Source organism: Drosophila hydei, unplaced genomic scaffold (genome assembly GCF_003285905.1).
Source record: "Drosophila hydei strain 15085-1641.00,03,60 unplaced genomic scaffold, DhydRS2 tig00000060-arrow-pilon, whole genome shotgun sequence".
Classification (NCBI taxonomy): domain Eukaryota; kingdom Metazoa; phylum Arthropoda; class Insecta; order Diptera; family Drosophilidae; genus Drosophila; species Drosophila hydei.
The window spans coordinates 1,351,838-1,378,928 of NW_022045656.1; the positions used below are offsets into that span (position 1 = coordinate 1,351,838).

Genomic DNA, 27,091 nt, shown 5'->3' on the forward strand with positions numbered 1-27,091 from the left:
CAAAAGAAACAAAAAAAATTATTATATAATAAACCTAAATTACATAATAATAATATTTAAAAATATAGTTTTCGCATTCGGCTGGACTCAATATTGTTTGTATAAAAAAGAAAGAATTAAAAAAAATTAGATCCGCCCCCGGGTGGACTCGAACCACCAACCTTTCGGTTAACAGCCGAACGCGCTAACCGATTGCGCCACGGAGGCTGCGATGTCTGCGCAGCATTTATTCAAACTTCAAAAGAAAAGCATACGCATAGCTACTGAAAATTCAGAACCATTCAGAGCTTTTCAATTTATTGAGCTTTTATAGGTTCTACGCATTACTAACTAAAAGTACGTCATTGGACGCTGAACTGACATCGGCCTCCGTGGCGCAATCGGTTAGCGCGTTCGGCTGTTAACCGAAAGGTTGGTGGTTCGAGTCCACCCGGGGGCGGGTCTAACTTTTTTAATTATACAGACAATATTTTATATTATATATAATAACTTTTACTCATATGCTTAACTTTTTTTTTATTCGCATTAATTTTTGTTTTAACATTAGCTACTTTGCTTCAATAGTTTATTCTTTAGACTATCAATTGTCTACCAAATGTCAATTACCTGACTGTAAACGAGGTCAATGCAGCAGTTAAATACAATAATTGCAACACAACATGCCAAAGCCCCTTTCACCCTAATATTACAAAAGCCCGTCCGCCCTTTGTCTTTGCTTACAGCATCGCCGTCTGGCAGCTCAAATTGTATTCTCAAGAGAATGCAAGACCACGCCCACAATAGCTCACACTCCCACACGCAAACAATTAGTTAGATAGAAATATATATATATATATATATATATATATATATATATATATATATATATATATATATATATATATATAAACACATGTTTATATACACAATGAGCGCTCTGCGTGGTGCAAGCATATTGACCCAGAATCCTTGATAAGGTCGCTAACGCCGACGTTGACCCAATTTCCTTATAGCGCTGCTTATGTAAGGATCGTACCCACCCCTATCCAAAGCATGTATAAACACAATTTCAATAATATGTTTAATACACTTGTGGCTATATGAAATTCAATCAGCTTGCCCAAATTGACCTGGAATAATCCTATTCTCAATTACCTATCAAAACAAGCGAAAAGGAAAATTCTCAACTTTTTCTTACATCACAATGTATGTATGTATGAATTTATTTATGAATAATATTTAAATGTAATATGGGTGGAATAAAGTGTTAACTTTAATAAACAGCTTTTATATTTATTTATTCAAATTCAAATTTTCTAAGGATAAATATAAACTTTTCTACATTTAAGATAAAGCCTAATATGCCGTGTTTAGCTTAGCTGCTTTATAGAGGGCATAACAAAATTGGCAGATAGAAATCTATTTATTGGACACACAGATGAAAATAGAATTTGCTTTTTTCTATTTTCTATTTTCCACTTTTTTTGGTATTAGCAAAGTTTATTCGCCTTTAGTCGCTGACATGTTGCACTTGCACTCATTTTAAAATGATTCCTGCAAATCGGGGGATATATACGCATATATACATACATATATATATATAGATTTATGTGTATGTATATCTATATATAATGCAGTCTGTCTATCGTATGACTAAACCAACTGTCTGACCAATGGACCGATGTTGCAAACGATGCATTTCCGCTGCGAAAAATCGTTGTAGTTTTATTTTTACAAATGAAAAGAGGGAAAATAAAATAAATAACATGAAAAAGAGGACGACTCAAAAACTCATCTGCATTGCCAATTGGCGCTGAAACAAAACAGCTGCAATTTATGTATGTGCATTACAATTAGCGAAAGAGTTTCAGTTTTTCCTCTTCTTGTTTTCCCTTTTGAGGGCAATGAATTGCAGTTCCAATTGCTAAGTAATCAAAACGCAGCGAAAGCTCAGTAAAAGTCTTATGCCTAGAATTGTTCATAAAACATAAACATGTGCTGCCTTTTCAGCTGTTGGAAATACAAATTTCACAAAGTAGTATAGAATATAAAATGTTTATTTTTCTACTCACCAATTTTTGTCATTAAATCCACTTTGTCACTTTCTTTAAGTTTGTTTTTGTTAATTATCCGCTTATCTGTAAATAAATACAAAAAGAACATTCACTCAATCAATTCATTTTTGACGCCTTTTTTTTAACATCAATATCTTTTTGTTTTGACATCATTCAAATGACATTTGACACACTGTGCGGCACTGCACATTGTTTCAGAGAGCAAAAGAGCGAGTGAGAGAACGGCAGCAAGAGCGCGTTCACGGCAATGGGGCTGGCTATGCAATTGGGTCTCAGTCAAATAGCAACGCCAACCGAATGACCCTCCCTTCCCACTCTCTCTCTCTCTCTATCCTGCGCTCACTCAGACACGTGCAGTTTAGCATATTTATCGAAGAAAACACACAGCACAGCAAAATGTTTGAATGAAATACGTTCATTGTACTTCGTTAATAAATTCCACTAAGTGCTATTTCGGCAATTTGTTAAACATTACACGCGCTATAATGGGTAAACCAGCAACGGCACAACAACAAAACGCACATACTGCACTCCTTCTCTCTCCCTCTGTTTCTCACTGTTTTCTTGCTTTCCGTCGGTTGAGCTCATGCTTTTCACTCTCTGAAAAGAGCTCACGAGTAAACAAGCGCCAGCAACTGCATGAAAGTGACGTGTGGGTGGCAAAAGGGAGAAAGGTAACGTCACTCGCTACGTTGAGCAGCATTTTCGGCATCAATAATAACAACAAAAACTTCACATTTTGCTGCATTCATTTGTGCTCTCAGTTATTAACTTGCGCGTTCTCTCTCTCTGTCTCGGAATAAACAAGCGCCAACAAATGCATGGAGCTGTCATGTGGGTGCGAAAGGAGGCAACGTCACTCGCCAATCGCAGCAGCAACAGCAACAGCAACAACAAGGGCAGCAACAACGCTTGGCACGGCACAGTTTTTGCTGTTGTTTAGAAGTTTACATACAGATTTGTATGCATCTGTAAGCATGTATTGTAACTAACATAACTTAGAAATATTATCGTGGATCTTATTTTTGTTGTTTTCTTACATAGAACTTTTCTCGCAAGCAAATTAAACGCACAAACACAAACACACGTACGCTCGCGCACACAACAATAACAATTTCAAATGCATGTAAACACGCACGCACGCACACACACAGAGGCAAAGCGCTGGGCATACCAGTAGTATTAATTAAACTAAAATTTGCTTCACTTTACGTTTTGTTATGCTGGTATTTCTAGCACACCATTTGTTTCTATTTCTTTCCTCCTTTTTTTCTGCACTTTTTTCAGCGACATAAACGACGCGCAATGTAATGTTTATTACACGAGAGCCGCACATAAAAACTAAAACTAAAAGGCCGCCGTTGCCGTTAGCCCGTTGCTGCTGCTACTGCTGCTGCTGCTGCGTCGCTGACGGAACGAAACGGGCAATACCTCTCTTGGCGCTCTTTTAGTGTGTGCTCTCGCACTCTCTTTCGCGCTCTCTCCCTCTCTTTTGCTTGTCATATCTCTTTTGTTTATGCGGGGGCGAGTGTGGAGAGCTTGCAATTGTTATTCCTGTGTTGCTTTTGCTTGCGGCGCATGCGCACTTCTCCATATTTCTGCTTGGCAATGCTTTGACGTTGTCTTTGCTTTTGCCTTTGCTTAAGCTACGCTCAACTTTCGCGCGAACAGCAACACGAATACCGACAACAACAACATACGTGCAGTAGCCAAAGCGGCAGCAGTCGTCTGTTATCGATATGCACCGTGGTGTGAGCTGTTGGGCATGCACATTATTTGTCGATTGAATTTGACTTTTAATTGTTACAAATTGATGTGCTAATATTTAGCTACTTGTTTCCCTTTTCAGCTACAATTTTTATTATATTAAGCTACTAGTATGCATGGATATTATTAATACTTAAAATTTGAATCTTTGTCCCAGGGTACACGCATACAAATACAATTTTGGGGCCAGCGTGCGGAACTTTTTAAAAAATCAAAAAACTGGTTTTCGACGCGAGCTCGTTGTGTTTGCCTGACTGGTTGTCGGCTATTGCCGCTGCTGCCTATTTTAGTTGGGAGAGTTGTTGTTGTTGGCGGTATTCTTGGTTTCTTTTTCGCTGTGGTTTTTAAGCTCTACTTGTTGTTGCTTGTTGTTGTTGTGCTTTTGACTTTGTAACACACTTTTTGTGTTGATTTCGCTGTTGACGTCGCGGCGTCTCAGCGGCGTCGCAGCTATATGACTTTTGATTTTAATGCTTCTTTTTCTTAATGGATTGTGTGTTAGTGCATGAATGTGTTTATGTATGTTTGTATGTTTGTTTAAGCTCGTTTTATCTGGTTAGCCGCTCTCTTCATTCCGTCTGGACTGCTCACACTTGAGAGTGCATTGAGATTACGACGGACAATGAGACGTACACGTGTTGTTTTTGTTGTTGGTGCTTTCTTCACTTCGTGGGAATTTAGCAATTTGGCAATTTGGCAATTTTTAACTTAAGGTTTTGAGCGCTTTGAGTCAAGTGAAAAGGTCAGGTGTTTAACATGCTTGAAATCGCCAGGATCGGTGATCTATAACGTTCACTTTAGTTATTCCTATTATGACTTAACGGTGCTTCATTGAATTTACGTGACTTTCACGACTGCATGCGAGCAGCACTCACTTAACCTCACTTACACACGCTCTTACCCACAACCTGTGTGCAATAATCGTCTATTCAACCTATTACCCAAGGCTAATCCAATAAAGCGCCCAACTGAACAACCCTGTGCTGAGCAGAAATGCACATGCCAAAGTTCAAAATAATATGTCAAAGGCTATTTCCAAGAATCAGACACGAAATAACACATACAGGTTCCATTTTCGGAAGAGTTTTGCAATTCTAGTGTTAGCATTATACGGAAAGGAAAAATGTTTCACTGTTCGAGAAGATTCTGGAGTTTCTCTAGAAGTCAAAGTAATACTAAAATATACGCTTTTCAAAGTAAAATTTCCAAGTTATCAGCAAACCTGTTACTTTTCCACTTACTATTTCAGCAGTTTTGCACAATACAAAATGCATTTGGGTACGCTTTAGGGACTAGGACTTTAAAAAAGAATGTAATGGGAATGGAAATAGGAATGGGAATGGGAATAGGAATGAAAATGGGAACGGGAGAGGGAATGAATATTATGCTTCACGCCCCAATTGTATGGCAAAACACGCAACCGAATCGCGGCAAACATATATAAAAAATAGTAGCAACAACAACTACAAAAATAAGAAGCGCAAAGCGCAGCAATGACGAAAATGTAAAAGTAGCGAAAACAACAACAAAAACAACAACAGCAGCAACGAAAACAGCGACGGCAAGTTGAATGACATAAAACATCAACTGACCTTCAACTCTGCGACTGAACCTTAGAAAAAATGAATAATTTTACACTCGAAACACACACACACACACGCATATACATGCAAATGTGAGCATGCAACTTACAGCATTTTAAAGTGGACACGCGGCTCGCCGAATAGGTGAGCAGAGTGTATATTGCAGAGCGAGAGAAAAAGCACGCCAAAGCACTCAAGCATGGTAGGAGAAAAAAATACAAATTTGTAATAGTGTTGCAAGCGTCAAACACACACAAGCACACATAGGCGAATGGTTGCAGTGACCGAAAGTCAGTCTGTAGAAGAATATGAGCGTGAGAGAGCATGAGCTTGCTTAGTGCATGACGTAAATTACAGCAAAGCTGAGGCCTCTTGCACTTGCCGAGAGTATGAAAAGCGCGAGAGAGGGAGAGACAATGAACGCCTAGGCTGAGAGAGCGCAGGCAATTGCAGCCACAACTACAACTACAAGCACATATACAAATACAGCTAGCGAGTAGTTTGGGGCGGCCTATTTAACGTTGCATGTTTATTTTTGGCTCAGGCGACAGAGGCGCAGCAGCAGCAGGCAGCAGAGGCAGACGCAGCAGGCAGCAGGCAAAATTGCATTCACTCTCGTTTTAGTTCTTGTTGTTTTTGATTTTTTTTTTTGTGTTTTAGGGCGTTGTACAAGCGGAAGTATGAGAGAGAACGGGAAGGTGGAGACGGCTGCAGCAGCGGGTTTTTGCTATGTCAGCGGATGCATCATGTGACGACGAGTGGCAGTTGCATGGGGAGGAGAATGTGTGCGGACCTGCATGGCATGTGGAATGTCGTGCATGCCATTTACACCTGTGTAAATGACACAGGTAGGTCACAATTTTTTTTTTATTCTTTATTTGTATTAGTTGGCAATACAGTAGAAAGCATTAAATGTACAAAAGAGCAAGATCAAAAAGAAAGAGAGTGAGTGAGAGAGAGAGAGAGAGAGTTGGAGAGAGAAGACTAAGAGATTCGGAAGAACAACTGTTGGGCATAACACCAAACCCTAATGTAGCCAAATATCATCGATAGAGTTCTGTTGGGGATCAATTACTTTCAAAGCGTCGAGCTCTACGAAGTGTTCTATCAAGTCGAAATTCTGATATAGTTTTTGACTAGAATTATTACAGATATATGAGGCCTATTGAAGAAGGAAGTTTTAATATGAATTTCCTTCTTCTTTTAAATTAATAGTTTATCAACTATTCAGAAAAGAATTCTAAATCAAAAATCAAAAATCTCAATAAAAGTATATTTTCTTAGATATGTTATTTGGTTAAATTAAAAGCGAATTAACGAATTTATTGAGGAATATTTGAAAATGTCTGAAAAGACACTAATATTTTTTTGGTTAAGCCCTTTACAAGTTCAAGTCGCTCTTATGTTTAGCTGGCGTACCTTTACCTGGTTATTGACACTTCGTTTAGCAGACATTTCTTTATGTTTTATGCATGCAACAAAAAATGGTATCATTTGGGGCACAGCTGAGCTGAGGGTGGGATTGGGAAACACCCGTAGACCCTTGGAATGGGCTTGTAATAAGTTCAACATGCCCGTTCAAAACTTGAAAGTTGTACAAGTCAAGTGCCGCTAAACTGTGCAACGTCCTCTAGCCACCTCTCCCTCTTCGCTGCCGCATCCTTGACCCAAACAACGCGCCAATTTGTGGACCAATGCTGGGCGCGCCTCGACGAACAGAACATGGAAAACTACTGCGCTGCAAACGAAAAGGCTTAAACGAATTCTGCAAACTGGAAATACATTTTATATTCAGTCTTTATTTATTATTCACCCAAAAGAGTTTTTAATTAATAAAAATGCAAATACTATTTCCTTATTTCTATTGAAACTAACTAAAAAAATAAATGCAAATCTAATAAAATAGTATAAGGAAAAATTTTTACTGATGATGGCCAACAACACGCAGTTTTCCCAAGCTGTCCCCCATCTAAGAACAAACAGCGCCCGACGCTGCCCAATTCCGTTGATTGCACGATCGTGGTATGGTCATATATGTGACATTGGTGGAAAAACAGTTGAGAATTATAACACTAACATTTATGGTAGTTGTCTCATAAATGAGATGTGATTAAATATATATGCCTTCGTGAACTTTTGAAAATATTATTTAAAAACAATTAAATTATTAAAATTATATAATATAATATTATTTAATAATCAATTAAATGATTCAAATTTATATATCTTATTTATAAAAAGCTTTTAATTATTTAAAATTGTATTAAATTAAATTATTAAAACTGATATTATATTATATTAATTAAAAATCAATTAAATTATCCAAACTTATAAAAATAACAATCTTTCTTAGTTTGAGCAGTAAAATGAAACTGTAAAATTGTTTCTAATTTAATATTTAATATAATATTATGGCGTCAATTCTAAAAGGGAAAATCTGATTTGATCAGTATTGGAGAGTATTTTTGTGTCAGGCAAATTTCAATCTAAGTTTTTTTTACTATCACAGCTACATTATACCCCGTTTATAACGTTTATGTAATGAGCATAAATATCACTGAGAACTTATTGCTTTGGCGTTGACAATGACCGACGAGTTGGAGGAGAATCGAAATCAGAGTAGGAAAACGACCCACAATATCAGCGTGAAATGGAAAGGTCTACTACCTGGCAGTGTGACGGCGTCGTGGTTATGGGAGGGGCAAGGACGCGCCTCTCGAAGAGGCGCGTCAAGCGGAATTCAATTGAAAATGCTGCAAGAAGAAAATCAATAAATTTTCACTTGTGCATTTCAAAAGTTCTTGTTGGTAACACGTAGCAACTAGAAGGAACTCAGTTCACACTCTCTCTCTCTTACTCATTTGCGAAATATCTCCCTCTCTCCCCATCCTTCTCCATCTTTGCGGGCATGGACAGTTAGCATGTTGCCAAATGACGTGCTGAAAAGTTTCTTGCATATTTTATGGCCACGACACAGGCACATAAAAGCGCCACAACTTTCAACTTGAACAAAAGGAGTTTAGTTGTAAAAGGCTTTATGCTTTCGGGCATATTGGGAAATACTGTTTATAAACAGCTGTTACACGCAATTTGTAATTACAACTCTGATATTTGTTAGTTTAAGAGTTTTCAAATCAATATTTGAAGAGCTTTAAGAACATTCAGGCACTTTCAAAGACTCTGATCATCAGGACTGCAGAGCATTGAATCTGTGATCTATTAGGTTTTATACAACTAGCCCTATAACCAATGAAGTTGGATAATATAAGAAATGTATATATAGAATAAAAATATATTTAATATGATTTAATATGATATAATATAAAATGTGTATATACAACAATGATATAATCATAATCATAATACTTATAATAACAATTCTAGATTAAATGTTTGGAAAATAAAATATATTAAATATTAAAAAAAAATTGTTTAAGTTATGTTCTTATGTACGTGAATCTATTTACATTTTTGCTACTATTAGAAATTGTTGGCTCTTCTTTTTAAAGCCAACTGATAAAATATATAGCTTCTGCATTGCCTATGTTATTAATGACGTCAATCGCCTAGCTTGCATCACTTAGCATAGTGCAAAAGTGGCATTCATATACATATGTAATAACAGACGCTTATTAATGATCAAACTAAAAGCTGAATAGCCAACCGGATTATGAAAAAATAAAAACAAAATGTGTAAAATAATACAAAGCGAAAGCAATTTAAGTCATCAGAGTTCTCAGCCAACTAACAAGTTTTATATAGAACTTTAAAATCAAATATGATCAACTGGTCCTGTGGCGCAATGGATAACGCGTCTGACTACGGATCAGAAGATTCCAGGTTCGACTCCTGGCAGGATCGCATGCTTTTTTATGCTTTTCATATTTTTTAAATTGTTTACTATATATATATATATATAAATATACTATATATAAATATACTATATTTTATGTATTATAAAATATATTAATATATTTATTGACTGAATATTTATAAATATGTATTTATTTAATATTATATTTTATTTATTTGAGATTTAAATTATCTATATATTTGTATATATATTTATTTTCATTAGATATCGTCCAATATTTTATTTCTTAAGCATTATAGAAAATAAATATTGTACTATTGAAAAATATTGTAAAATTGACAAGTGTTTTTCAATTATTTTTCGCTTTGAATTTCTTTAGAGAATACGTTTTTGGTGAGTATATTTTCGACCTGAATTCAATAGCCTCCGTGGCGCAATCGGTTAGCGCGTTCGGCTGTTAACCGAAAGGTTGGTGGTTCGAGTCCACCCGGGGGCGGGTTCTCTTTTTTTGACTTTTTTTACTTTACTTTAAAGCTATACGCATCACACGTTGTAACGAACTTCCCAAGGTCACCTTTATGAAACTTGTGGAGCGGCCCGTTTACAAACAAAACAAGTGGATGAGCGAGTTTTAGCTTTTTTTTTGTATTCCGCTCAGCTTATGTATTTTTGTAGTAAAAGTGGCTACAGATATAGTGACAGAGTTATTGCTTAATCGTTAGTAGAACAAGTTTTAACAAGTTCATAAATCATTTCGTTTACTAAACAAAATGTACATAAAGAATGTACAAAAAAAGACGATACAACGATGATATAGGAGATAAAGGAACAACGGAGATGTGACTTGTAAGTTGAAACAATGAAACAACCTATCCAATTAAACAGTAAATAAGAAATTATACAATAATAATCAAAAATATTAAAAAAAAAATAAAAAAAACATCTCCTTACAACATTCCCATACCGGGAATTGAACCCGGGCCTTCCGGGTGAGAGCCGGATATCCTAACCACTAGACAATATGGGAGATAATTTTTTGATGTCCAAATGCTTATTTGAGTGCTAGTGTTGTTAATCATCGATAGTTCGAGAAAATATCAACGTCCAAAAAAGGCAACAGGTGCTAAGCAATTTTAAGATCAATACAATCTGAGAAATGATTAGAGACTTGCCAATGTTTTTCGCAACTTAGTATCGATGTAACAGTTGAACCTCTAAAAATATTGTATATGTCTCCTACATATATATATATATATATATATATATATATATATATAATATATATATAATATATATATATTACTTGATTTGCTTTATTTTCATTTCATTTAATTTCATTTCATTTCAGTTTTGCATTCAACAACAAATTTAGCAATGTTTGCGTTTTGTATGTTGAGTTCGTTTAGTTTTTAATTTGCAGTGCATTAACCGCAATTTGCGATGTCTAAACAAAAATAAAACGTCCAAGTCCATATAGGAAATCTACTGCCATATACATATTTATACATACATATACGAAATGAATTACGTATGGCTGGTTTATAGAGGTATTTTTATGATTGTGTGAGTGTTGTTTTAAGGTTAAGTTCAGTCATTCGCCTCGTTTCATTTTATTTGCATGACAAACAAAAACGTATTTCATATTTTTTTTCTATAGCTTCTCGTATTTTTTCTGCTACTGCTTCTGCTGTTGTTGTTGTGTATTTGCACTGAGTGCCATGTTATGCATTCAAATTTATACATTTTCTAAACGTGCTTTTATTTACATTCGCTTTCTGTGCTCGTCCCTTCGCCGCCTATCAATCGTCTGCCATTGATACTCGTGTTTCGTTCAGTATTCACATCAATTTTCTTTTCTGGTTTTTCTTTTACAAATAGACATCAGTTTTGTTTCCACAAAACAATGCTATCTCGTTGTAAGCACAAGAATCTGCTAACAAGGTTACCAAAAAAAAAAAATATTAAATTGAGGGAAAATATTATCGCCCAACGTGGGGCTCGAACCCACGACCCTGAGATTAAGAGTCTCATGCTCTACCGACTGAGCTAGCCGGGCTATGCGAAGATCGTGCAAAAATCCTTTTACGTGTCTTCTGAATTCTTTGCTACGGATATTACACAAAATTGTTTTTGATTAAAAGCTTTAATCAATTATTTTTTGTATTTTTGAAATGTACAGGTGTAACGCTTAGGTAAAGCACATAAAATACCTTTAACTTGATCGTAAATAATTTATGAATGCATTTTTCAACATTTATATCATTCTATTCAAGATCAAATTTATCTATCTTTGTATGCTTACAACTATTAGCTTACCACGTGTATTTAAGAATAGAAAGATAACATAAAATTTCGTTTTATTCATAACAATAATGTAAACATATGTACGTACATATATAGAATATCAATAAATTCCATATCTTGCTATTTTCCAAGAATTCTCAAGTGCCCGGCTAGCTCAGTCGGTAGAGCATGAGACTCTTAATCTCAGGGTCGTGGGTTCGAGCCCCACGTTGGGCGATAAATTACATTTTGCTTTTAAAATTTTTATTTTTTTTTTCATTTTCACTTCTAAATGTTAAATAACCATGTGAATTGTTCTTTTTGCCAGGCAAGTTGTTAATCACAAAACACTTTATTTTACTTTGCGGACCTACCCCAACTTATTTGGCCTTGTCTCCTGCAGACGCTGAAAGCGAATGCGAAGAAGAGAGACAGAGACAGATAAAGGGGAAGATTACTTTATGTATATATATATGTGTCTATGGGTCTAGACGGAGGTCGCTAAGTTGCCACCCGACAACGACAATAAACACAAACAGTTTGCTCTTTTATTCTTCTCTTCCTTGCATAATGAAAATAGAAGATCATACAAATAAACTGGAGAAAAACGTATGTTGGCCCACGATACGCTACTTCAAACAGGTATCCATGTATGTAAGAAACTTCTTGAATTGTTTGAGCCACTTGTTACATAATATATTGGTTTAATTTTTCATATTCGACATTTTTTAATGAACATTATTATCACATTCTTTTCAAATACATCATTACATAAAAATATATTTAATTATATAGGAATATACACATGTATTATTTTATAATTGTTTTCAATTAATTATTATTATTATTATTATTTTTTTTTTTTTCTTAATCTTCCGTTAGCATTTACACATGATTTGACGTTTACAATCTTAATTTAGTCAGCCCTATGCCCTATTCTCTAGCAAGTAGCGCAGCCGAAAAGTCGTCTGCCCGGCTGATTAACTACTTGCTGTCTGTGTCTGCCGGCCAGTCCTTTGCCTCTCTGTCTCTCTCTCTCTCTCTCGTTTCTTTTGTACACATTGGCAGCTCTCCTCGTCTTCAATGTCTGTCTGCATGTGCTTCTCTATACGCCCTGTTGGTATTTGTTTTGTTTCCTTTCGCACATTGTTTCGTTTTAATATTTTATAGCAAATTATTTTGCCACCCCGTCGGCTGGCTGTTGGTCGGTCTGTTCTGTTGCCCCCTTATTTTCTCTTTTGCATTTCTCTGCATTGAGGTAGGCGCGTAATTTTATACCTCATTTCCACTAGGAAGCAGTAAAATGCACCACAGTTCCAACAATTGCAAAAGCAAAGCCGCATCAGCCGGAGTAGGTTGATAGGGAGGACAGCAGCTATTCAAGACTGCTATATGTTTGTATATTTCCAGACGAAGCCACCTAGAAATAAAGTCTGCAACCTGAATATAACGATGCCCATTCTATAGAACTCAGACTTTATAGGGACATGCTGTGCTAGTCAACCAAATTCAACAAGCCCGGCTAGCTCAGTCGGTAGAGCATGAGACTCTTAATCTCAGGGTCGTGGGTTCGAGCCCCACGTTGGGCGACAATTAAATTTTTTGAAAATTATATTAATTTTTTAGTCTGTTCACATATATTACAATCTAAAAATTTGTGTTTATTTTTAAGAATAGCAATAGGATGAAAACATGTATCTGGCCCATTAGCTCAGCTGGTTAGAGCGTCGTGCTAATAACGCGAAGGCCGCGGGTTCGATCCCCCCATGGGCCAAGCTGAAATTCTTTTTTTATTTATTATTTTATGAAAATATTTATTAAAACCAATTTCCTATAATAATTTAAATTATAAAGTAAAAATGTTATCTTAAAATGCATTTAAAATAATCCATTCAGCTTGGAAAAAAAACCATTGGCCCATGGGGGGATCGAACCCGCGGCCTTCGCGTTATTAGCACGACGCTCTAACCAGCTGAGCTAATGGGCCATGAAATTTTTCTAGTTTAATAGCCTATTTAGCAAAAATCAATAAGTGAATAAGTAAAATTATAGTATCAAATGTTTCATTCGTTTTCCACCCATGCATATATACAAATATATTTATTTCGTTCTATAAATATTTATAAAAAAATTTCCTGGCCCATGAGGGGATCGAACCCGCGACCTTCGCGTTATTAGCACGACGCTCTAACCAGCTGAGCTAATGGGCCATATTGACACCATCTTTTCAGGACTGATATAAAAAAAAAAAAACAATTTTCATTTCCGGAAAATATTGTTTAAAAAAAGTTAAAACTGGCCCATGGGGGGATCGAACCCGCGACCTTCGCGTTATTAGCACGACGCTCTAACCAGCTGAGCTAATGGGCCTAACAATCGACGCATAAATCCATTTAAACAGAATGACTGAACGAACTAAATATTGATAAAAAATATTTTACTTACCATATTATACATTATGGCCGATTAATTCAAGTATATGTCTGAAGTATTACGGCTTATTTTATTGCAAACTTCCCCGCCAGAATGGGTTAAAAAATTATCTTAAAATCGTATAATTAATTGACCGGATCGATTGATAATAATTCTGCAATGAAAAATATGCACACAATTAGCCCAAAATGCAAAAAAAAGCAAACAAAACACAAAATAATTGCATCAATGAAATTCAACGAAAACTAATGAAGAAATAAAACTAACAACAACAGCAGCAAAGAATCGAGAAGCAGACTGAAAAATGTATGCCTCGTAGATATACAAGCACATGAAATCAAGTGAAGTGTGTGTGGAAGTAGAGCCGACGCAATAAATTTTCTGTGGTGTAGGTTAGGGCAAGCAGCGTACGCGCTTACTCGCTCACACACACTAAATACAACAAAGAGGGAGAAACAGAGACAGAGAAACACAGACAGGCAGGCAGTTGCATGGCCGAGTGCACTAGCAGAGTGACGACTGCTACTCCGGCTGTGGCTGCGGCGTAGAAACTTGCAGACAGCGCAAAAATAAAGCAGTGTAAAGCAGTGTATGCAAGTGTGTAAGGCGACGGGTGGCGGCATGCAGGAAGAGCCGACAGGCTGGCATGGCCCGATGTCAGGGGCATGAAGTTGCAATGAAAATGAAATTGCAAGCGGGAACCTAGACACAGCCCCACACACGCACACATACGCTAGTACGTATCTGATCCATTTGTGTGCGTTTGTGTGTGGGTTTGTGTTATATTTAGTTACTTGTCTCTGGTTCTTACTGCACATGCTATGTGGCAATTTTAGATATGTATCTGCAAAATACATTCGCACAGCAAACTTCGAGCCCAAGCAGCAGGCACCAGGCACCAGGCACCATTTTTTTCTCTCCGTTGCGCTATTTTCGCTTTCAACGAAGCTGCACAGCTCAAAATGGTTGACGCTTTTAATGCTTCAGACAAGTTTTCGATTGAGCAGGTTAATGGGGCTATGGGATACGAGATACGTAGGGCTCGAGCTAATAACAACGGCGTGAGCGAGTTTAATCCATATACGTTTACGTATATCTTATATATGGCGTTGTCTTATGTACCAAATAACTCTAAGAGGAAAGTAGTCTTTAGTTTCATTTTAAAAAAATATTCTACTATATACAATCATATGTATTTAAAAAGAACATAGAACATAGTTGATATTTGTATTTTCTTTTTTTACGATAATCCTGGACAGTGGACTCACCCACTCACTCCATTTTGAGGAGTATTGCATATGATATATATCTATCTAGCATCAACATGACGGATATTTTTATAGTTAAAAACTAAGATAGCGGCAAATTTTATATAGCTTAAAAGTATGTGAATATACAAAGCTTACTTATTATAATGGTACTATTCGTAGAACAAAACAGTACTTTGAGATATATTTCTGGATTTCTCGCCTTCATGCATATACAAATAGAATTTAAGTAGAAAGAAATTTTACACATATTGGGCTTATCCATGAATATAAAGATGAACATAAAGAACTTTCACTATACTAACTTGACTTTATGTATTTTATTCTATAATGAAGTCTACGAATACACTTTTTACATTCCAAGAAAATCTTTCCTTTGGAACTTTTTTCTATTCAAATAAGTCATATGTTGAGGTTTTGGAAACCATAAATATTAACAAGAATTAACAGAATTATTTTAAATTTTATTACGTTTTTAACATCATACGTGAATATTATTTAACATGAAGTTGGGAAGTTAGTAGTAAAATGATACATTTAACCCCAAATTTATATTTTACTATGCAAATAGATTTCAACAATGTCATGATCTTCTCTAAAAATAGATTCTTTCAGTATAAGTGCAAGAGTTAAGTCTTAGAAGATGAAAATTTACATTTTGTTAAAATTTTTCTTGATTATAAATCACAGAAATCTTGAAAGATATAGCATATAAGCGGCAAGTGGTATGGAAGTTCTTTGAATATATTTACATGAATATACATTCATACATATATAATAAGTTTTGGTAGTACCGGAAGCTTCACGTGTAATTGCAAAGGAAGTTTTCCGTCGAACAAATTTGTAAGCTGTGTGTGTGATTCGTGTAGCACTTGCTATGTTGGGGTGTACACACAATGCTAGACATTTCGATAGGTACACGCGGACGCCGTTGTCGCTTGTGGGCTGGCACGTTTGTCAGATGGGAAGTCAACAATTCTGCCACAGACTATTTTTATGTGCTACGGCGTTTTATTATGCGGTGGCAACAACAACAGCGCCAGCACCAGCAGGCAAAACAAGTCGCCAAACGGGTTAACGGCGGCCGGAGGAGCAAAAGATGGAGATGCCGACTAAAAGATTGACTAGAAGAGGGAGAGAAAGATAGATAGAGAGAGAGAGAGAGAGAGAGAGAGAGAGAGAGAGAGAGAGAGAGAGAGAGAGAGCGAAAGGCAGCGTCAGAGAGACGGCAGCAGGTCGCTTGACGCTTTTCGCTGCCTGTGTGGAGGCCCACAAACACACATATACAGAACAGTAGTACACATACATCTACACATTCACAAAGTAAGCGCCAAAGACACAACAGTGTGACCGTCCAATAGACACAAGAGATCCATACACACACACAGTCAAATAAACATATCACACATAAAAACGCGCGCACACACACGTGCACATGCATATATACATATGTAAATGGAGAAACGACAGCTAAACAAACGACAGCTAAGCAATAACAACAACGACGAACGGCGTTTGCTTTAGCCCTAGCCCCAATCTTTGAGCTTTTTGCTTTTTGTTTTTTGTTTTTTGTTTTTTGTTTTTACGTTTTTTATTTTACGCGCTATGCCTGCCCACTGTTTTTCGTTCTTTTTCTTATTCTTGTTCCAACGATTTCGTTTCCATTCGTTCCGTTTTATTTGATATGGTTTTTGGGATTTGACGCTACTGCTGCTGCCGCTGCTGCTTAGCAGCTTGGCTGAGGCAGAAGCAGACGATGAAAACAAAAACGTATGTGAAAAAACGGAATGAGCAATAAAAATAAGCGCCAGAAAGAGTAAAGAAAAGGAAAAGGAAGCATAGTGAATAGAAGAAGTGGGTGTTGGAACAATATCAAAGGAGGGGTCGGCGTTGTCGGCATTGTAACTGCACTTACCGAACTAACTGCATCTAGTTACGTTTATTTTCTCGCATTTCCACGAATTATTATATTCATATATTATTGCACACGCACTCAGAACATTACTCAGATATAAATATATTTATCTACACACACTCTTTTCTCCTTTATTTTATATTTCTTTTGGTTATAAGCAATTTGTTGTATATGTGTATTTTCCTTATATTTTGTTGCTCAGAGATTCATACTTGTATTTTATTTATGTTTCGCACTTGCTTACGTCGCGCGCACGTACAACGGCTTAGCGCCCAATACGTTGTACCTTTGCGTCACCACTGAACTGCACACAGTGAGTGCCAATAAGAGACTAAATTGAATGTTTGCTGTTGACGACAACAGTGGCGGTTGCTGCTGCTGCTGCTGCTACAAACGTTGTGTCGTCTTCATAATGTCAACGGGGAAGAGGAAACTTGCCGAAGTTTTCTAGCAAATTAGAATTTGAAAACTTCCAGAAAATTATGTATGATAAAACAAAATTTACAAATTAATAATATTAAATTATTTATCCATAGCATTTGCTAAAATGTTATTCAAAATCATTGTTTTATTGCATTCTATTAACAGTTTTTATTCTATGGACTGCTTGGTACACTGCTTGTTGTAGTACTCTAAATTTTGAACTGTAAATTTTGCACTGCTTAGGCTGTTAAATGATTTCATGCTTTTAGTCTTGTGTGCGGTCCTGTGGCGCAATGGATAACGCGTCTGACTACGGATCAGAAGATTCCAGGTTCGACTCCTGGCAGGATCGATTTTTTCTTGTTCAATATTTTTTATTAATATAGGTAATATTTTAGATGTATTCATATTTAATGTTAATAACATAAAATTGTGTATCAAAAGTTGTAATTGTATTTTGTTTTTTACGTCATGAAAAGAACTGCTTGCCATAGTGGGCTCTTGCAGCAATCGTTGCATGCGGTCCTGTGGCGCAATGGATAACGCGTCTGACTACGGATCAGAAGATTCCAGGTTCGACTCCTGGCAGGATCGAATTTTTTTTTACATTTTATTAAAAATATGTTATGTGTAATAAACAAAAATTGCATTGAATAAATTATTTAAATAAAGAAAGAAGCCAAAAAATAGTAATCGTAATAAAAATAAAAATAGTTTTTACCCTTTTGCTTGTTTAAGTAGATGACTCAATATATATTTCCAAAAACACAAATATATAATATTAGGGGAAAGAGTACACATTCTTGATTTGGCTAACGGTTTCAGCAAATTCTATGTTCGACTCCTAGAACGATCGATTTTATTTTGTTTATCTTATTTTGCTTAATTTTTGTAAAAATGTGGTTAGCAAGCAGACCTCAGATGAACATTTGATTCAGTTGATAATGAGTAAGAGACTCATTCAATATATTTTTCCGTATTTGCAACTTTAAAAATATTTAATGTTTATTATTGAACGCGGATGGCCGACGCGCTTTTTTATGGAGATGAATAAAGAATATTAAATGAAAAAGCATGTTTTTTGGGGCCAATCGGAATGTTGTAGTTGTTATACTGCGTAATTCGCAACTCAGTCATATATATCCCATATGGTCTAGTGGCTAGGATATCTGGCTTTCACCCAGAAGGCCCGGGTTCGATTCCCGGTATGGGAAATTTTTTTCTCCTTTTTTTTTAAATTAAAATAATAAAAAAATGTTTTTTAGCTTTTTCATTTTCATTCATTTAGGCGAATGAATAAATTATTTTACAATACGACCTTTTAATATTCACACAATTGAAATAGCATAAATGCGTCGCATATATAGTATTATGCAAATCAGAACGGATTTGCAGCTTGCGGACACCAATATAAGCACATATGCATTAAGTCCTTCAACAGCAATCATTTGGTGTCACCTTAAAAGTCCTTGACGTTGAATTGTGTACACAGCTGGTATCTTTTCATTTGCAATGCGCTCATTTCACGCTACTTAGCATAAAGCGACGCATAATCCACATGCTCAACACGACGCCACTTGGTTTGCTTTTAGCTGCTGCAGCATCAGTTTGCTATTGAGAGTTTCTCCTCCTCTGCTTAGCCAATCCACATTCATGTGTAAAACACTCTCAAGAAGAAAACTGAGTAAAGGTTGTTAATAAGAAGTAATAAAAATAAAAAAAAATCGCCGATCCTGCCAGGAGTCGAACCTGGAATCTTCTGATCCGTAGTCAGACGCGTTATCCATTGCGCCACAGGACCGTTATTCCACATTTGACAAAAGCTTATTAAGTAATACAAGATAGTCAGTGGTAAGCTTTTAGAAACAACATTATTAAGATTAACATTTTATTTTATGTTGAACATGTATCAATTCAATTCTAAAGGCATAAGCTGTGTATTTATTGTAGTTGTTAGGCAATATAATGGTGCAGAAATAATTGTATTTGATTTTCTCATAGTTACAGTATATATCACAGTATTTAAATTTAAAAATATTAAAAAATGTATTTATATATTTAAGTTTTAAGTGTTAAAATATATGCGAAGGAAAAAAAATTCGATCCTGCCAGGAGTCGAACCTGGAATCTTCTGATCCGTAGTCAGACGCGTTATCCATTGCGCCACAGGACCGACAGACGTAACGTTTTGTAATTGCCTTAAAGCCAGCATGCTTGGCGTATTAATGTAGAGAACTGTATTATCGACACAAACAAGCAGTTTACTGAACACTTGAGTCGTCTAACAGAAATAAATAAAACTGCTTGCAAAATACATTTAATGTTTTGTTTATTGGTTTATAAAAATGCATGAAATATATTTATTATAAAATCTATTGGTGTATGAAAATGCATAAAATAATATATTTATAAAAAATGTAAGTAATTTGTGCTTATTTTAATAATAAATATATGATTATGTTAAAGTAAAACATCATATATGTTTTATGTAATTCTTAGTACCTAAAGTAAGGTTTTGTCAAAATGCTAACTATCTCCCATATTGTCTAGTGGTTAGGATATCCGGCTCTCACCCGGAAGGCCCGGGTTCAATTCCCGGTATGGGAATACATTAAGAGTTTGTTTTTTATTTTTTATTTTGTTTAATTTATTTTAAATTATTTAATTATTATTCAAAATTTGGAAGTAGCAAATCAATATTTTTTGTAATTTAAATAAAATATTCATTCACATTTAAATTAAGGCATAACCTGTTGTTCGGATGACAACCTAAATACGAGAGTAAATAGTTTGTCCTATATATTTGATATGATATCGCAAAGAACTTTATAATGACTTGGCGATCGTAGGCAACCGTGGGACTTGGAGTTTCAGGTATAACAACCCAGAACATAGTCGCTTGAAGCATTTAGAGCCGTTAAAATGTGCTTTGAATTGATCGCCACATGAGGGATAGTTTTTTATATCTGGCAGCGACGAGCTTTCAGCTACTGATAGAAACTGGTTGTAAAATATAAAGACCATTTTCCCTCTCGAACTTCTCGACCACGGGCCACTAATCAGTTGCAGCGACCAGCACTGGTGCTGAAAGACCTAGATCTGATCAAAACAGTTATGATCAAGAAGATTAACCACTTTATAGCCGAACCGCACATTGATCTCTTGGCATGCCAATTCACTTGCGGATGTGGAAAATGAATTTTATAAATACATACTTGGCGTTAAATTCTTCTCTAAGCGGGCTCACAGTTTTAGTTCCCGCTAAGAATAAAAAATCGGGAGTGAGCAGAAATGATTTGATTCACATATTGTTGATCATGAAGTGGCTTATAGTTCGTCCCCTCCATGACATTGTTTGAGTGCGAAAATTCAATATCGCCTGCGAGAGGATCTGCAGAAATATATGCTTATAGCAATCACATTGAATACGAACGCCTTAAGGAGACAGGTTGTCAGGTATCCCATTGTAGGGTATGCGGAACGTGAGTGTACCCCAACGTTGAATGGCCATTTGAAGCATTAGTTGTTCGAATATATAGTTTATTTCACAATTTTCAGATTAAATTAAATTTAAAAATTTTAAAAATCTTTTAATATTAAATTTAAATATGAATATAATACAAATTGTAAAGATTTAAAAAATAATATTAATAAATTTAATAATAATAAAAAATTAAGTAAAAAACCATTACAACAAAAAATTAAAAACTAAAAAAATTAAAAATAAATTATAAAATAAAATTAAAAACAATAATATAAAATAAAATAAAATTAAAAAAATAAAATTTAAATTAAAAACAAAGTTGTCGATTTTGCTTAAATAAATATACACAAATATACCTGTTCTAAAAGCGCGGACGCAGAGTTCAGGTATGAACTTACCAAATATACAACGAATGTAAACATGCCTTCTACGCACTCAATGACTTGAGGTAGCGCAGGATTATAGGATAAGCTGTATAAACACCAACGCTGAGCCCTACAAACTCAGCAATAGATAAACTGATTTAAGGGCGCAGTTAAGAGTGCAGGCGAGATGTGAAACGAGTTGCTATAGCTCATAAAATCATGCCAAAGAGGGTAAATCGATGACTCAACTGATAATTGATGAATTAAATGAAAGCAGTTAAAAGTAGCTCACAAATTTGGCCAAGATTTAAAATGTTTTTTGACTACATAACATACATACTTAACTCTCGGAATATTTTAGCAAATAACTGTTGTTTGCACACATTCAATTCAATAAGGGAAATATTAAGCAAATTTCTAGATTATTATTTTATATTATTTAGTATATTTTTTATTTAAATAATCGCCAACATCGCCAAACATTTCAAGTTGATGAATACATAATTTTGAAAATAAAAAAATAAGTTTTTGTAGCTTTTATACATAAATAAATAATTAAAAAATATTTAGTAAATTATGGAATATATAATTTGATATATTTTGTATCATTATTATTAACCAGTCAAATGTGCTCAATGACAGATGAAGTAATTGGATTTACTATAGCTTTACTCCGATTTAACCTTGTCCCTCGGAGCGAGTCGTGCATGACTTGTCAAGGATGTCCCATGGACAATTATCGTTCTGCCAAGCTGCTGGGCAAATGTGTCATAATGGAAGAGGGGAGAGTCGGCGGGTGGTGGTAGGTGGGAGCTGGGAGCTGGGGAAAGCCACAAAACACTTGGCAACAATTGTGGTTAATGCAAAAAGTTTCTCTTTTACTTGCTCCACGAGATGACGTAGCAAAGTGCAACAGCTGTGAGTCCTTGTAATAGCCATGTAAGGACATTGTTGTTGTTCCTGTTCCACACACAGCAGCTGGAGCACTTAACGCACTTGATACAATTGTCAATTGGCGCAGTGAAAATGGCCAGATGGAGTAGAAGATACTTAGTTGCATTCTAGCCACATAATATGAGCTTAACGTGGCTAATTACAAATGCAGTTGCCCTCGCATCATTTGCATTTGCATTTGCAGCTGTATTAGCTTCCATTTTCTACTTTGTTCGTTCATTTAATATTTTGAATACAAAAAGTTACCCCAAGGCAATTAGCTGGAGAGTAGTTAATTTAAATTATTAACTATTACTTCAAAGCGGTTCGGTATTAAATTACTCACTTTCTATATACATGAATAAACTTGCTGCAGCTATAGGGACCTTATATATTAATATATATATTTATATATATATATATATATATATATATAAATATATATATATATATACATATATATATATATATATAAACATAATTACACTTATTGTCCGTTCGGAAATCAGTTCGCTATAGAAGAGACTTAAAACTTGAAGTGGATAATCATGGGCTCCTCCGCCTAGTGGATAACCCTGTATCAAGTCAGATAAACCTGTACCCTCCACAGTTTTAGAGCTAGAAATTCTCTGTTTCCTCTATATCCTATATTGAGGAGGTGGTCTGAAATTTTGAGTATTTGCTTGAGTATCAGGGGCGTAGCAAGCTGCATTAAATCTGTGCTTTAAAACTGTAAGCTTCCAGTTTTATTAAATATTTAAGTTACTGTGGACATCCTCTGTAAATTGTAAAATTGTGGCACCTCGATAGAAGAGGTCAGTCAAAATTTATTAGGTAAGAGTAAACTCCTTCTAAGGATTGGCCAAAAGTTATAATCCAGAAAAAGTTAAAAAGCTTTAGTCCAGGTGCCCGACTGTATATATATATTATATATATATACATAAATATACAATTAATTAACTATAGATATAGGAGGTCGACAGTAAATTCGTTGATACATTGTGCGTTTCTGACTGTGAGACTGTGGAAGATTCCGTTGTAATACCCTGAATTCATATATATATATATAAAATTCATTGCAGATATGTTTGCTCCGAATTGATTCAATTAAAATATGAAAACTTTTTTTTGAAAAGTAATATTTTATTTCCTAATACTTATTCTTATTTATTATTGTTTATTGTTACACAGTTCGAGCATAGAATGGAAAGTGACATCTGCTTATCCTAATTAATTATTAATATTTAATTGAGTCCCCAAAATTATCTATGCATTTATATGTGTATATTTGTTTTGAAATTATATTCTTTTTATTCTCTTTTTAGATATGATGCAATTTAACTTTAATTAACAATAGGAGTATGAAAATGAGAATTCAGGGTATAATGCCTGTGTAAAAAAGGTCCAGGCAGGTAGGAGGATGGGTGACGCTGCCCATAAAGTATATATAATCTTGATCAAGGGTAAATCTGACTTAGTCTGTTTGACTGCCGTCCGTCTGTCTGCGCGTTTGAATACATTGATCTCGTAAGCTACAAGAGCTAGAAACTGGAAACGATAAATTAATATTTCTACATACCATACGCAGTATGAACTTATCACTTTCGATAACTTAAAGACATTTCCTTGTTATCGAACTTTCCTTATCTATACATCATTTAATTGTGTTTATTATTTGAAATCGAGTTCTTAATCTTTAATTTATCTAATCTATATTTCATTTCGCTGTAGAAAAGATCTAATTTATAGACTTTCGCTTTATTAATTAATGTTTTGAAATGTCATAAAATGATATGCACTTAATATGAAATAATATATGCTGCGCCGAGATATTTTGTCTTATTGACTATAGAGCAACAAGCTCTATATATATATTTTTTATATCACCTAATACCTCGGTCTTTAATAAACTGAGTACATTATAGCTTTCGTTACGACATCTTGAAATCAACGTGAAAAAATGCCAACTGCCATAAAATTAAATGATATACTGCATTTAAGCCAATTTACAGTCGACTTGTTCGCCTAACTGGAAGGGGCGAATTTCAGTTGGAGCTGCGCTTCGTGCACAGCGATTTGCAATGACTTTGCTTCGACCTTGTCGCATGGCAAAAGGGCCACAACTGCAACATCCAAATACGAAATGCATTTCCCGATTCTACTTACATTTTCCCCATGTGCTATTGAAAACTGCGCATAAGTCGCACGCGATATTAATACCCTGTAAATCTAGACAAAGGGGAGGACGCTGGCTGAGTAACAAAATATGATAAAAATAATATACTATATGTATATTTTTATTATACATTTTATAATTAAATTTTTTAATTTTTAGAAATTCTATATATCTTAGGCTTATATATTTATAAATATATAAATATAAAAAATATATATTTTATTAGAAATATTTTTAGTCTCGAAATGCTAATTAAATTAAAAATATGTTCAGTCCTAAAATATTCATGTGTAAAAAATATTTATATATATAATAGATAATAGTAATATGTATTATAATAGATCAATTATATATGTATAATAGATCAATTGAAATAAGTTAGCTCAATAAACAAACATTCTGTTCGTTGAACTTATTTTTGGGATACTTTTGAAATTGCCATATTTTTTGTAGTTCTGTGAATTTTTAAATTTATTTATTTATTTATTTTAAATATATATTTATTTTAAATAAATCTGGAAGTAAATATTTATTTATTTAAAATATTAATTTTTTTATTTTAAGTATTTATTTAAGTATTTTGCACCTAGCTTATATGAAAATTCTTAATTCTTAGAATTGTTTTCTTATGCATATCCGACGCCTTTTCCTTGGGCTGAATGTCACTATTTTCCAGGTATCTTTGCGGTTGCCTATTTGCTCTCTTAAAGCCTTCTTAGAGACAGTTTCTTTAGACTTGCAAATATATATATATTATTACCATATAATTATTTAAAATATTGAGATAACCTTAATTATATATTTATTTAAAAAGAGATTGTGGTATGTGAGTCATGAAGTCTGTAGTCTCTTCTTGCTTACAGGGTATTTGCCAGCTGTTGCTAGCAGACTGAGCTCATTCAGATCCAACTTTTGTTACCTTCACGCGTCTTTGTTCTTATATTTATTTTTATGGAATTGCATTGGCAAAGCCATCGAACAACAAAATCCACTCAACGAGACAGAAACTCAAAAAGTTAAAGTTGAAAGTTTTTGAGAATTTGATGGCTGCACCTGCAGTCAATGCGAATAACTGGGCGAATTAGTTTTAATTAGCTCCACTGTGCAGTGCATTCCGCTAGATTAGCCATCGTAAAAGCCAAAACTGTGACTGCAACTCAGATAAAGATTCGCCTTGAGCACAAATTGCATGCAAATTGACATAAAATTAATAAACACGCAAATTGCATCATCTGTAGAGGGGAAAAGGAGCTGAAGAGCTGGATCGCGAGGGGGCGAAAGGGCTGGGCAGTCTCGCTCTAATTAGCTGGAAACTTTACCCCACAAACCTTGAGCTGCTGCAGAAATTTGTTAATTAGGCGAGGGCGCAGCTTCGACAGCTTTGACGGCCATTGACAAAGAAGAAAAAGCATTAAAGACATAAAACGGCGATAAAAACTTAATGAAACATTGGATTTTGTTGCACTGATTTGGCAAAGAAACTTTTAAGTCAAAGGGAAGCAAAGTCTCATCTAATGCAAATGAAATTAGTAGCGATTTCTTAAGCCAGCGAGCAGTGAAAAAGCGATAAAGTTCACATATTAAATACAGTAATAAAATCATATAATTGTTCTAGATTTGTAATAACTCAGTCTCGGGAGGAGTTTTACTTCATAGAGATTAGAAACCAATTTTTTTATTTCTTTATTTAATGTAACATAAATAAACTGAAATACATATAAAACAATAATAAATAAAAATATATTTAAATTAAATAAAATTCCCGCATTACAAAGAATAATAATAATAATAATTTAACAATTTATCTTTTTAACTATTCCCAAATTAAGAATTATGTTTGGCATTTAAACTGATTGCTTAGAGATGTTTAATTGAGCTAACATTAAATGCAAAGGTGTTCGAATTAAACAATTCAATATCCAAACATCAATAAAGGTTTCGTAGCCCAGTTACTGTCAAACTGCCGTAATGATAAAGAAAACTCCGAAATAGGCATTTGACAGTCCAGTATTCATCAACCCTTATTATTTCTAAGCACTCATGCCAATTGTGGTTTCTTTATAATTCTCAACTTCTTTTTCATAAATGCTACTTACATAATGAACCTTTAGCCAGTCGTCTTTCGCCAACGACCATACCACGCTGAATACATCGGTTCTCGTCCGATCACCGAAATTAAGCAGCGTCGGGCGCGGTTAGTACTTAGATGGGGGACCGCTTGGGAACACCGCGTGTTGTTGGCGTCAGCCTAGTAAGTTTTTTACTTACATTTTTTTTATTGGGTTTAGTTTTTTTTAATCTTAAATTAGCAAGTTTTTAAATTTTATTTTTATTTTTTCTGCTTAACTTTTATTATTTATTATTTTTTACTTATTTATAAATACTCTAACGAGCTATTACGCATACATTAATTTTTCTTTAATATCTATTTATCATTATTAGCTATTCTTATTTTGAATGTGTCCGCGTCGTACAACGTTCCATATATATGAAATATGCTGTTCCATCACCTTGTGAACATTTTTAACATTTGTAACTCCTTGCAGCCTTGTTGCGCAAGGATAACTAGGGGCTTGGCGAAAATTGAATAAAC

General features: G+C 34.8%; 1 protein-coding gene and 19 non-coding genes across 22 annotated transcripts in view; 11 read left to right on the forward strand and 9 right to left on the reverse strand.

Moving 5' to 3' along the window:
* Nucleotides 1–17,197, reverse strand: part of LOC111604337 (ecdysone receptor) — a 109,628-nt gene extending 92,431 nt beyond the window's left edge. Inside the window, exons 1-3 of one of the 3 annotated variants that reach the window (XM_030226117.1) lie at nt 17,118–17,197; nt 13,947–14,088; nt 2,052–2,117 (exon numbers count right to left, since the gene is read on the reverse strand). The gene's annotated coding sequence lies outside the window, so the exon portion shown is untranslated. Of the gene's footprint in view, nt 1–2,051; nt 2,118–3,094; nt 3,391–13,946; nt 14,089–17,117 lie in introns of those variants that run through there. The other 2 variants (XM_030226119.1, XM_030226118.1) reach the window with 2 other exon arrangements.
* Trnan-guu lies at nt 134–207 on the reverse strand. Its single transcript has one exon. It is a non-coding gene; the product is annotated as a tRNA-Asn (tRNA).
* Trnan-guu lies at nt 366–439 on the forward strand. The gene has a single exon. It is a non-coding gene; the product is annotated as a tRNA-Asn (tRNA).
* On the forward strand, nt 9,193–9,265 carry Trnar-acg. Its single transcript has one exon. It is a non-coding gene; the product is annotated as a tRNA-Arg (tRNA).
* Nucleotides 9,641–9,714, forward strand: Trnan-guu. Its single transcript has one exon. It is a non-coding gene; the product is annotated as a tRNA-Asn (tRNA).
* On the reverse strand, nt 10,174–10,245 carry Trnae-cuc. The gene has a single exon. It is a non-coding gene; the product is annotated as a tRNA-Glu (tRNA).
* Nucleotides 11,202–11,274, reverse strand: Trnak-cuu. Its single transcript has one exon. It is a non-coding gene; the product is annotated as a tRNA-Lys (tRNA).
* On the forward strand, nt 11,666–11,738 carry Trnak-cuu. Its single transcript has one exon. It is a non-coding gene; the product is annotated as a tRNA-Lys (tRNA).
* Nucleotides 13,018–13,090, forward strand: Trnak-cuu. Its single transcript has one exon. It is a non-coding gene; the product is annotated as a tRNA-Lys (tRNA).
* Trnai-aau lies at nt 13,202–13,275 on the forward strand. Its single transcript has one exon. It is a non-coding gene; the product is annotated as a tRNA-Ile (tRNA).
* Nucleotides 13,415–13,488, reverse strand: Trnai-aau. Its single transcript has one exon. It is a non-coding gene; the product is annotated as a tRNA-Ile (tRNA).
* Nucleotides 13,638–13,711, reverse strand: Trnai-aau. The gene has a single exon. It is a non-coding gene; the product is annotated as a tRNA-Ile (tRNA).
* Trnai-aau lies at nt 13,798–13,871 on the reverse strand. The gene has a single exon. It is a non-coding gene; the product is annotated as a tRNA-Ile (tRNA).
* Nucleotides 17,198–17,819: 622 nt separating the features above from the next.
* Nucleotides 17,820–17,892, forward strand: Trnar-acg. The gene has a single exon. It is a non-coding gene; the product is annotated as a tRNA-Arg (tRNA).
* Nucleotides 17,893–18,061: 169 nt separating this feature from the next.
* Trnar-acg lies at nt 18,062–18,134 on the forward strand. Its single transcript has one exon. It is a non-coding gene; the product is annotated as a tRNA-Arg (tRNA).
* Nucleotides 18,135–18,682: 548 nt separating this feature from the next.
* On the forward strand, nt 18,683–18,754 carry Trnae-uuc. The gene has a single exon. It is a non-coding gene; the product is annotated as a tRNA-Glu (tRNA).
* A 514-nt stretch (nt 18,755–19,268) lies between these two features.
* Trnar-acg lies at nt 19,269–19,341 on the reverse strand. The gene has a single exon. It is a non-coding gene; the product is annotated as a tRNA-Arg (tRNA).
* Nucleotides 19,342–19,640: 299 nt separating this feature from the next.
* Trnar-acg lies at nt 19,641–19,713 on the reverse strand. The gene has a single exon. It is a non-coding gene; the product is annotated as a tRNA-Arg (tRNA).
* Nucleotides 19,714–20,075: 362 nt separating this feature from the next.
* Nucleotides 20,076–20,147, forward strand: Trnae-cuc. The gene has a single exon. It is a non-coding gene; the product is annotated as a tRNA-Glu (tRNA).
* A 6,475-nt stretch (nt 20,148–26,622) lies between these two features.
* On the forward strand, nt 26,623–26,741 carry LOC111604378. Its single transcript, XR_002751748.2, has one exon. It is a non-coding gene; the product is annotated as a 5S ribosomal RNA (ribosomal RNA).
* Nucleotides 26,742–27,091: the final 350 nt, after the last annotated feature.